The sequence below is a fragment of the Pezoporus wallicus genome, unplaced genomic scaffold (genome assembly GCF_028554395.1).
Source record: "Pezoporus wallicus isolate ANWC-B61680 ecotype Strahan unplaced genomic scaffold, APGP_CSIRO_Pwel_v1 contig_227, whole genome shotgun sequence".
Classification (NCBI taxonomy): domain Eukaryota; kingdom Metazoa; phylum Chordata; class Aves; order Psittaciformes; family Psittacidae; genus Pezoporus; species Pezoporus wallicus.
The window spans coordinates 6,820,146-6,832,855 of NW_026635704.1; the positions used below are offsets into that span (position 1 = coordinate 6,820,146).

The 12,710-nt window shown below is 38.2% G+C and overlaps 1 protein-coding gene across 5 annotated transcripts in view; it reads left to right on the forward strand.

Annotated features, from left to right (window-relative positions):
• Nucleotides 1-12,710, forward strand: part of DLGAP1 (DLG associated protein 1) — a 405,562-nt gene that overhangs the window by 304,862 nt on the left and 87,990 nt on the right. The window lies entirely within an intron of this gene.

The window sequence follows — 12,710 nt, forward strand, 5'->3', positions numbered from 1 at the left end:
GCTCTAAATATGAGACTTAGAAACCTTCCTTTTAATGTTTGAGGTTGCTTTTCTTCTGGAAATAACCATAATGAATTACAGATTCTGTCACCAAAAGCAGTGCTTAAGGGGAAGGAAAACCAAGTCGGAAACCCAAATCCAAATCTGCCTCGTCATTCAGGAAAGCAAGAGGCAGGAACCATTACATGTGCGTGCTTTTCCCTGTGGGAGGGTGAGAAAGAGCCTCTTTCTTTTGACTTCTCTGCATCCATTCTACTTCTTTACACAAGCTTCATTGACTATTCATGTACTATTCATATTCATGACTAATATTAACTATTATAAGTATTTCACTACACCTACTATTTCTTTTCCCAGTTACTTCTTTAATTTCTGTTTTCTATACACTAAAAACTTTTGCCTTTTTGTGTGTTATCTCAGAGGTGCAGTTGTTTATACCTTGTAAGTCCTTATCTCTCACTCCAGTCTTTTCTAAAGATGCTTGCCAGTTGCTTTATGTCATCAAAGGACACTTTCAATCCTTTCACCAAAAATGTGCAGCTTAAGTCATGATTTTTCTAAAAGTAACAAGTTTAAATACAATACATTGTCAGTACATCACAAACATCAAAGCTTTTTCAACAAATGATGCAGAGCAGTTCTCATCGAAATCACTAACCTTTAAGAAACAGTATTCATATGACAACATTTCTGCTACAAAAGTAGTTTTTGAGTGCATGCAAGGTTTGCACCACACCACAAAGACAGGATTTACATAAGGTGTGTGTTACTTCATGTATGGTATTAGCTTGTGTCAAACGTATTCTGAGGAGAAGCTGAAGGATGGGAATTCTCAGGGATTTTTCAGTGTTCATTCACCTTTGTTAGATCAATTTGGGTATCCCAGAGTGGTTTATCAATTCTATGAGAGTGGATTTGTTAACACTTTTCCTTTATAAAAATAACTTTAATCTTTAATTAATTAATACAAAAGAGAGGGTTTTTTTTCTTATTTTCATATAAGATGTTGTTTCTGACACTCAGAAAAATTATGCCTGTGTTTGGGGATGATGCTGTATAAATAGAGAAGGTTGGCTGTATCTATCAGCCAAAACCACTGGAAAACTCAGAAGAGGAAAATCGTTATTGTAAACTGTCTCCTGTTTATGTTCCTTTTATGTAGTACAACCACAAACAGAGGCGTGGTCTCTTCTCTGGATTGCTGGCTTTATTAAAAAATCACATGAACAAAGCTATGTTATTCAATAATGTAATCCAGTGGGTCTGTCTTGGGTTACTGTTCCTGTAGTCAACCCCTATATAAAATGCAGATAGCAAAGTTATTTGCAGCCGTCTCTATGGACATCCATAGAGGCATTTAAAGACTGCTGTAGGCATATATTTTCTGCCATGGGAATTTTACAGAATTATCTTTCTCATTTTTTAATTCTCAGGCTCCCAAGGGCCTATCTCTTACACTGTTAGAGTTTCAGACAGCTTGTCTCTTTTACTACCTGACTTACATACCAGTATCCATTTAATGGGGATTAGAGCTGACTTAACTCCATCCAAAAGCATCTATATTGACTACCTTGCTGTTGACTGTGGCTGGCTCGCAGAAGAGAAACATGAAAGGTATCATTGATGGTTTCTGTTAATATCTGCTTCAATAAAATTGGAAATGGCACAACAGCTAGGAAGATGTGTAGACAGGAGAACAGTATATCATACTTCTCTCCACTGAGGTGGTATTTCAAATGTTTCATGGGAGACATAAAGGCAGTTATGATCTAAACTGTGGATTTAATGTCCCCAAATGAGAGAGCTGTTCTCCTGCTCCTAAAACACCTTTGCCTGTTTAACCAAGCAAGATTCCTTTCATAAACATTAGCAATTCCCTCTGCGACCTGGCTTTTTATTCACTAATGTACAAATCTGTGATCATACACTGATACTGGCAATTTCTTTCACCTGGGGTAGAAGTCCAGGAAAAAGACATCTTGATGATGATGCAAAAGACAAGACAGCTGCCTGTCCACTGGATTCAGAATTATTCCTCCAGAGCAATGATCCACAGCTTTCCAAGGCATCTGGGTAAAAATATTGAGCGCGGACTATGGAGAAAAATCACGCTTACCTCTGCCTGTCAGCCTATGCTACAGTGGTTGCAGCCTCAGGTTTTAATTTCCTTTTTGCCACATAGTTTTGGAGGTTTGGTTCTGAAATTAGGATACATCTCTAGTGACATAGGTGCTCAGTTCCTGGGAATGTTCTCAATATAACTATAAATCCAGTGCTAATATACTAGCTGTGGCACAGAGCTCAGCCACGGATGATTGCCCAACTGGTGGCCTCAGCATATGGTTGAAACCAAGCCCGAGTGTAAAAATGGGGTTGTAGGCACAAACCTGTTGTGATGAGTGGGATAAAATGTTATACTGAGTGGGAAGAAAAATCCTAACCTCGCCAAAGTGACGTTTCTGCACGTAGCTGGAAGGTGAGTATTTAGGCAATCTTGTCTGTGAAATCATGTCTTATCATCTTTTAAAATGAAGGATTTTGAAAAGAAGGAGAGACAATACAATCTTACCACTTCATATAGAAATAGAAATTAAGTGCTATGTCACAATTTCATTATGACTTGAAAGCTAAGCAATTGAAGTTACATTCCCCCTTGTATTTGCTCACTCAGCATCATACCTTCAGAGGCAGGTGCACCCTGCACTGGCCAGAGCCCATTCCTGGGATCAGACTGTGCAGGCTGTGAGCTACAGAAGCTCTGAAGTGCTGTCATATGTTACGCACCATAGTCTGCACTAAAAATTACCACCCATGTCATTTGGTCTCTTCAGAGGAATTTAGTGAGCTGTGAGTTATTACATGATGTGATTCCAGGTTATTTACAGATGCAACCATTATAGCTGAAATGCTTCAGTCAACAGATTCAGTCACTAAACAGATAGCCTTTTAACAGTTTTAGAAGTCTGTAAATAATTTCAATGAACTTAAAACAGTAATTAGGAAGAAATGAAATTTTAATGTAGTCTAAGGAACATTTCTCCTACATTTCTTGTGTCTGTGTTTCTAAACCATATCTGTGGAGCCATGCACATTTCTGTGCTGCAAACAGACCTTATCACATTATGAAGACTCACGCATTATTAGCATATGCAGATACAAATGTATAACTGAGGTTGGATATGTTTAATTTGAAAATGGCATCTCTGTAAAAGAACTTGAGTAGTAACATCAGTAAAAACTTTGCACTAGATTTCAGTATTTTCTCTGTATCTATCCTCTGTACAGTCAGGTAAGCAGAAATATCAAAGTTATCTGCAGCAATGCCATCTGGTGATTTTCAGTAATATTACACTTCTGCTTAAAGCAAACCAAACAAAAATCCCAAGGAAATCGTGCTGTGTAGCCAGCAGGTTAGAGAAGGGCCGAGAGTTATCACAGTATATGCTAATTATGGTGCTTCTGCTGAGCAAGCTCTTTTCCTTCTATTTGCTGGAACATCTGACTGAGAGAGGTCAGGTATTTTATGGAAAATCTCTAAGGGGCTGCCTAGCCAGCATATATATATATCTTTAAAAAAGGAGGAGGAAAGAAAATGCAAACAGCTTTAAAAATAGACTCATGCCTGGCAGAATTCAAAAATAAAATCAAATCCTGTGGAGAAGGGGAAGCTGTAACTGACTGTATGCCAGCTGTGTCTAAGCTCTTTTGAACTCCTCAGAGTTGTCCTTTCAGTGACTGCTCTGTCCAAAAAGAAACAAGTAATTAGGATTTCAAATTTGATTTCCTGTTGAAGCTAGCGTTGGTTTCTGGACCTGTACCAAAATTACTATATTTCCGCAGAAGATCTGAAGAAATATAACTAAGTTAAGGCTTTCATGCAGATGTTGAACCTTAAAATAGAATTGAAGAGTGTAAAAAAAAATGTTTGACAAAGAATTTACATGGTTCATTTCCTCTGTTTCCTTGAGTAATCCTGAAATGTAGTCCAGCTTTGGATCTGCTTTCAAATTGCTTAAGCCAGCACTTAAAAATGTTTTGCTTTACTAATGAGGAGCTGACCTTGGAGAGCACTGTTTCCAATTTCAGAGGCATCTGACTGTAGATAAAACAAGTTTCACCTTGTCTATCCCAGAAGTCAGCTTTGACTATGAATGTTAAGCTCCACATCACACACAAAAATAAAAACATGTTTATGAAGCCAGAGGAAGTTTTTAATGAGAGAAATTCACAACAGAGTTCTTGCTGAAACATTTCTGACTTAAAGCGTGATGCGAGGCACTCATGGAAATGGCTCCAAGTGGGTCAGGAGCAGGACTCAGGTGTGAAAAAGAGTTGGACATGGAAAGACTACCCAGACATTTGGTGGGTTGCATCAGGTTCATTTATCTGCGGTATAGTTTATGCCAACTGAGAACAGGAATTGAAATATTTGATAAAATCCATTTTACCTTTTGGATGTAAAGTCTCTATGTCCTGAAGACATGTGGAACTCTGTGGCCTGAAAGACAGGGATTGCTGGAAGAAATGCCCCATCCCCAGAAGTTTTCAAGGCCAGGCTGAATCAGGTTGGTCTAGTGGAAGTTGTCCCTGCCCATGGCAGGGTGTTGGAGCCAAATGATTTTTAAGGTCCCTTCCCCAACCCAAACCATTCAATAATTCTATGTAATATTACAGAGACCCTACTTTAAGAATACTTGGTAGTTACAGCTGATTCACTTAAGTGAAATATATTACACCAATTTTTTGTCATCTTCCCTGGTACTGCTTTTTTTTCTCTGTGTGATTATGAATATGAATTTAAACTGTTCCTATCTGAGACACTGCTCAGATCCCGAGAGAGACAACCTGTGGAATTCAGCCTGGAGCTTGGTGATTTTGATATCTTTATGACAAGTCCACTTTCCCTCATAGCACTTCAGGAAAGTGCTCAGCCCTTGCAATTTCAGGTAAGGCTCGAGGTGAGTTGCTGAGCACAGTGAAAGCTCAGAACTTTCTAAGGAGAAGAGGTGAGACAAGGACTTTGTTTTGTAGGGTATGGCCAATTTTTTTATTTCTACCTCTAAGAACATAAAGCTTAGAGGAGTTAAAAGTGCTCACCAAAGTTATAAATGTGTTTCAAAAGCAGGAAATTAAAAACTTGTAATACCCCTTGGTATTCGATCTTTGGTTACTATTCTCATTCTTCATTTGCTTGATATGCTTCTAAATTTTTGGACTGAAACTTTTAGTGAGGTAAGAATATGAGAAAGATCTTAATCATTCAAAACTGTGATTTTAAAATGTTTTGAAGGAATGTGTTGTGTTACTTTGTCAATATTTCTAGAACAGAACAACTCCGCTATTTTGTTCAGATATAGCATTTGTGTGGTTGGCTTCACCAGCCGTCCAAATGATTTGGACATTTCCAAGACTAAATATGGGTACATCACACTCTAGCCCTACTAACTCTGTCAATGTCCATGTGTCTCCCATGCTGGGAGTGCCACTCTGGACACAGACTGGAGATGGGGTCTTAACAGAAATACACTTGCCTCAAACTGCCAGCTGTGCTTTGGCAGAGACTGCCTGGCATGCAGTCAGCAGTCTTCAGTGCCACAGTACACTGCTGACTGCTGCTCAGCCTGCTGCTCTGCAGGACCCCACAAGCCTTTTCTGATGCTGGGAATAGGATGGCCATTAGAGCTGTAAATCTGACACTCTGAAATGGAGCAGGAAATAACATGACTTTTCAGGAGAAGCTGATCTTTAACAGAAATCTATAGCATTCTATGAAAAGAACTTTTAAGTAGATTGCTTGTCTAGTGGCAGCACAAATAAAGAGGATGCAATGATTAGTTACATAAAATGTAATGTTTCATTATTTGTTAGTCTCTTAATTTCTTTACGGGGATGAAACCTTTTTCATATATATGTATGGAATGTGCTTAAATACAGTCAACCATTAATTAATTTCTTTTGATTATACTGCACAAACTAAAGTGATAATCATTTCAGACTTATATAGCTCTCCCTAAAGGATCATGTTTGGAGTTGCACTATGCTTTTGGTCCAGACTAGGCACATGTGTTTTCGAATGCACCACTACCTGGACGTTGTTGTAGGAGTGTCCAGGGACCCAGTTAGGTTGAGACCACTGCTGCAAGCAAGGCAATGCTTACTGCTGCAAGCAAGGCAAGTCTACCTTTTTGTTACCTTTTGTGACTTCAACAGCTCTGGTTCAGCAGACTTCTTTATCTGCGTTTCTGGGGACAATGTTTTCTGATTTCAGGCAGGAGTAGGAACCAACCCCTTTTGAAATATGCTTGCAATCACACTGCAAGGAAGCAGATTTCTTGTAGCAACACCAGCTTATAATTGCAAAATAATGGGTAGGATGTGGAGCAGAATATAATATAAAACCATGGTCTGCTTCCACTTTCAAATTGTGGGAGGACAGCACAACCTTTATCCAAAATGTTGTTCTCGAGGACTGGTCATGTCTCTAAAGCAACAGAAGTCTCATCATTAGGGATACATTGTTCCTTAGCTGAGATGCCAATAACAAATGAAGGGCAAATAATTCAGTTTTCATACTATGAAGAAATACAACAGACGTGAATCTTTTCTTTGTTCTGGCTTATTTCCAATGCAGTGTTTTTGTGATAGTGGTGACAGAAATGAGCTGAATCAGTAAGCTGAAGACATGCCCCAATTTATATAATGTGATCACATTTTCAGTAATAATTCCTGCCATTTTCCTAAAATAGACTAATGTGGTGGCTTTTAACTACAGTTCTCTTTTGGGAAGCAAGACTTAGGGCTCTTTCCTAAAGGGGCTATGACTAATTAATACATCCAGCGTGTGAAAATAACTTGTGTTGTTCTTTTTACAGTATGCTACTGTCCAGTCTCTGCAGTGTGTTGCCACCCACCTGCAGTAAATTCTATGTCATTCCTTTAAGACAAACCTGAATATTGTGGTTGTTCTCAGATACAATAATTACAAAGCTCTCTTGAACCATAGTGTATTCCAAGAAGTTACAGATAAGGTAATTGGTGATGATGGGCTTTTTAAAGTGACTGTGATTTTGGATTTAAAAATAAAAAACTAAGTGAGACTTTTTAATAAGTGGGTTTAATGAGTAGAGCTCTGCAGGGTCCTTCTTGCACTACAGCAATTTGTTTGGAGCTGTTATATTTCATCATGTCAGTAATTCCCATTTCAGAGCTCAGATATGATGTATTAGGTACTGGATCCAGTAAATAATTACACATTTTCATGCTTCCTAAATATGTGTTTATGCAATGGTCTAACAGTAACTGGCTCTTTGAAGCTATGGTAGACTATGGGGTGCATATATTTTTAACCACTTCTTGAAACAGAGACTGCCATTTTTCTCTAGTAATGCCACAGATAAACCCAATGGAAATGTAGCAGCAAAGACATCTGTAGATTAAAAAAAAAAATTACAGAAGCTCTGAAGTATACACATAAATGTGATTTACCCTTTATTTCTTGATATTACACCAGTCTTACTGCACTGCTCTTTACAATGCTCAATAACAAAGCACAATGCAAGTCAAATACTGGAATCTGAAAAACACCTAATTTTATTTTGCAGAGAGGGACAGTCTAGCTGCCATCACAGTCTAATACTCCTTTTTATCAGAAGCACACTGTAGGCAGATGCTCATAATCTGTTCTAATGCCACAACCTTTGTCTGGCCTCTCAAGGGGGAAATGGATGTGTTGCTCTTTGGAAATTGTTTTCCCTTACTGAATTTGGCTTTGGTCAGACAGGAGAGCACTAAATTGCATTCCACTTAAAATGCAGTAAGCCATCTGAGCAGAGCAATTCCTAGTTGCTTTGATCAAGGATTTGAGCTAAGCTATCAGAGGAGGGATACAAAAAAAAAACCCAATAAATAATATCACAGAACCCTCTATTGTGACAGATCTCTTGCTTGTTCTGTTGAGAAAGACACCTACTTTTTGTCTCTGCGCAGTTCAGATGATGGCAGGTTGATAACTGTTCTGTTTGCTATAATGATTTTTGAATTAATTCTGTCCTTACCTGAAGTAAAATGTAGATCTGAATCCCTCTGGAAAGGTTTAAATGGAAGTCAGAACATTGTAATAGTATAACAAAATAAATTCTGGCAGAATCTTGTTTAAATTTCTGTTTTGAAATTCCTTTTTCTCAATTTAATTCTCTTCTCCTGAACTTCATTAAGAGTCAAATAAAATTATGTACATCTGTGGCAGAAAAAAAGCCAGGGTCTTAGTAGACCAAAAATATACAAGCAATGAATAAAACCCAACCCATCCGTGAACTACTAGCCCCAGTCTGACTGCCTGGGAACTCTTGAGAAAATCTGCTGCTTTCTATTTTGCATGAAAGGTAATTTACACCCAAGTGACAAAATTAGTCACCTGGTGCCGTGGCCTTACTCTGTCTTATCTCACACAGTTCCCTGAACTTTTATGTGATGTTTTAACATTTTCCTCTTTTTAATATTTTTATATATATATAAATATTATATAATTTTATATATATATATATAAAGCATGGGAAGAAGGTATTTGGAGAGATGGAGGTGGGGTGAAAGGAAGAATTGCATCTGTGTAGCAAGCGCTGATGCTGAAGTTTGCAAGGCTGCATGCTGTCTTCTAGGTGAAGTGAGTTACTGTCTTGTTATGTATTTCAGAGAGAGCTGGCTCTGTCCGTACACATATTGCTTTATGCCATCTCTTTCCCTCTTTGGGATGTTGTTATGGGGGAAGTCAGATCCTGTTAAAAGAGATGCTAATGCACTGCTAAGACTGAAATGCTTATTCTCTTTCAGAAAAAGGGAGATAAGTAAGGGCAAGAAGTTGTTAGTTAAGTTTTCCAGTACCAACATTCACCCTTCCCAAATCTTCCTCTAGGACTTTATCCCCACTCAAAAAGCTGCATCATGTTCACCTAAAAGTGTACAGTGTTATTTTGTGTAAATAGGTGGTTGTGTTTAATCATCTCACATCAGCTACTTGCTGGGCTAATGCAGGTTAGGTTCTCCTTGTCTGCACAGTCTATGCAGCCTGCAGCACATCACATCTGTTCTGGTGTCATGTACTTCAACAGGTTACACATGGCATTATGAATAAGAACACCCTCCCATAATGTGATTTACCTTCCCAGTCATCATCCTTTCTGGACTTCAAATATGTGCTGCGGTCCTGAGACCCTTTTTCTGTTTCTGTCAGTGCTTACTGAGAATGTATGTATGTCTCTTACAGAGTATGTACAACCAGGTTAGTTAAGAAGACTCATGCTGGGTACAAAGATTGGTTTTACATGCTGTGAGCTTGAGTGGGATGGTTAAGTAATAGCTGTAGGTTGAAGCAGTACTGAGTCTGATTCAAAGTATGTGGGTTGATACATGTGTTCTCCATTGGTGCATGCCATCATGCACCAATGGAGAAAACAGATATCTGTAAAAAAATAGGAGTTAAAGCAGTTTTTACTCTTAATAATATACTTTTTTCCCTAGTTCAACATACATCCTTTCATTGAAGGGCAAAGAGTTTGATGGTTAACAAACAAAAGGTGAGAAGTGACAAAAGGAAAAGAAGGACAAGAAAGAAACTGATTTTAATGAGCAAAGTGGGTCCAGAATAGTTTCATAAAACAGAAATGTGCCCTCCACTCCAAAAATCATTAATTTCAACAAAATGTAGAATCAGTAACACCTTTCGCTGTGTGAAAGTTGATGGTAAGAAACAGATGCATGGAGCTTTTAACCTGAATTTTTCCAAAATGCTTTGTCTTCTCTTTATTCCTCCATCACATATGACTTGGTGTGCTATCTAGCACATTCTGTTGATGTGATTTGATTCCCCAGTGTGGCCAGATTTTGACACATATTTTAGAACCTGTTTTGTGGTTGTGAAGAGTCTCCGGTTTCCCTGCAGGCATGTAGATATAGAAGGATATGAGGTGGTCATCAAATTAATGACATCCAGAATCCCTTTATTTCATTCAAAACGCTGGCAAAACTACTGAATGGAAAATAATGAACATGACTGATAAGGGTAGGCAATGGATAGAAAGTTTAAATAGCTGTGGGAATTTGTGAGACTGCAGCGGCAATGTTGGAATTTCATCAAGTGAAGAGTAATGCTTTCCCCCATCTGGTTTTCAGATACATTTTTTAATATTTTAAGTACAATATTGCAGATCAGAGCAGTCTGTTAAGCTGCAAAAGTAAGACAGATCTTTCTTTTCCTGCAGACTTTGCTCATCAAGGGTCTAACTGTAAAAGGTGCTGAGTGTCCTCAGCTGCCAGCATCAAAATCAGCTCAAAATTTCCATATGCCTGTTGTCACAAAAACATCTGGCTCCCTTGTTTCACTGCAGGTGCCTTTACAACCAGAAGAGTCTGGGTCAGGAGCACGAATCTGTTGGAATCCAGTTTATGGTATTTTTTTAAAAGATATACATTTAAGAGTTTTTTATCCTTTTTCTGTTGGAAGCTTAAATCATGCAACCAAATCCTGGGGAATAATACAGAAATGGCTTGCAAAACATAATTTCTGGGGAAACTTTTCAAATGATGCATTTTTTTTTTCATTCTGCTGCTAGAAAAGATGAGATCCTGGGAAATGTCAGTGGAGTAAATATTTACACTTTCCCTATGCTGTAGTAGCAGGCAAATTTGCACAAGAAAGAAAGATTTTTACCCAATGTCAAGAATTTTTCTGCCACATTCATAAATGGAAGAGACAGAATGGGTGGCTGTATCTTTCTTTTGACCCTCACAGTTAGCAATGAGATCATGCTCATCAGATTTAGATGGAGCAATACTGGGTGTCTCACATCTGTTGCCTATAACATCATAATGTGAATTGACCACTGGCACTGTATTTCATATACATCTGCTAAACATTGATTAAAAGAAGACCACCCATCACAAAACTAGTATGACCCCATTAAAGAGATTATTTCTATTTGCACTGCAATCATGTGCACTTCCCTCAAACCATCTGTGTTTTCTCCTCCTCAACACATTAAGTTTGGTACATGTGTGTTCTTTGCAGTGTCACCTTTAAAGAAGTGGCAAAAAACTAACTCTACCAGCTACTGCTGAGGAGGAGAGGAAGCCTTACTCCATCTTCAGCAGGCACGGAGAGGAGTCAGGGACTCTCCTAGGGTTACATTCTGGCCACTGCCTATGCAGAAGCACAAGGAAGAAAATCTTTTTATCCCAAACCAGAACCTGTGTAATTGCAGAATGTTGCCAATTACTATTACTAATCTCCAAAAATAAGCATTGTGGTTGTAGAACAACATCAGTGTGGTAATTTGCAACATGTGACATTAATCATGGGTGCAAGATTAAGCATACCCACCTGGTGTAGACTTCCTGTTTCAAAAAAAACACTTTTTCTCACTTTCAATGTAATATGAACCTTTTGGGGGCTTGAGGCATTGTCAGCTTCTGCTACTGCAGTGCTCTGGCTGCATTGGCAGCATCTGGCATCATCTTTTACATCTGATTTTTTTCTCCTGAAGAGTCCATTATTGTTATTGGAGCATGACATTATGCTTCTTAGGAGAGAGAAAGAAGCCTAGGGAAATTATTAATTCAAGCTGTCAGCAATATCTAGCTCATTCATACTGTTATGAAAAACATTTTACTTGTAAAATAAAACCGGTGCATGTTTGCTTTTTGATAACGTAGCAGGAATAAGTTGGTATCTTTCTACAGAGGCAGTTTGTAGAGATTTTGCAAAATTGAAATTAGCATACATCTTCCTTAAAGTGCAGTAAGTGACAAAGTCATGGCTTTTCACCAAATAGGAGGAAGTTTCATTACTCAAAATAGCTTAAGTGAAAAGAAGTTCACATTGCAAAAGTGGTAATGTCATTAACTAGTTTTGTAGAACAAGGCCTGCAAATGCTTTATGTGCTGCTGATGCACAAGTTGTCTGCCAGTCAGCTTTCCACTATTCACTTCAGCTGCTTTGTTGATTCTTATTGGTTTGTCTGCTTAAGATGTTGGTTGTTGGTTTTCTTTTTTTTATAAAGAACTTTTAATTTCATGCACTTTGATTCATTTTTATGCTCACTACAAATTTCCTATTCTATCTCCAATAAATCTGTATTTTAATACTTGCTGATATTGAAGGCAACTGGCATGTCTTCTTCTAGACTTGTATTTACACAGTGATTTCTCTGGCTGATTCCCTGATGACTCCCCACAAAAATCAAACCTATGCTGTTTGCTATGGAGTGATTGGTTAATGAGGATTTGTTTGGGGACAAGTTGAAGTTAATGGGATAGCTCATTTCTTCAATGAGAACTGTCTTTTAGTAAACTGTATCTGATGAGCTCATGACACTCATGTCAGTCACCATTTTTCACAGATAACTGCTCTCCAGCCATTCTGTGCTACTGCTTTGGAGAAAAAAAAAAAAAGATGTATCCATACTTATTTTTATCCTATAGATTTTTATCTTTCACCTTTTCCTGCCTATGAAAAATGTAGCTGATTTGTCAGCCAGCAACACTTCCAGCAGTGAGTCAACAGACTTTTCAGTTGGCATTTTCACAAAAGTTGAGGAACTACCATCCCGTAGTGCATAACTATATATTCTGAGACAAACTAAAGATGTTCTGTTATCTGTCTCCGTCTTAAAGATGTGGTGTGAGGAGTTGGGGGGGAGTGAGCAAGCGGCTGTGTGGTT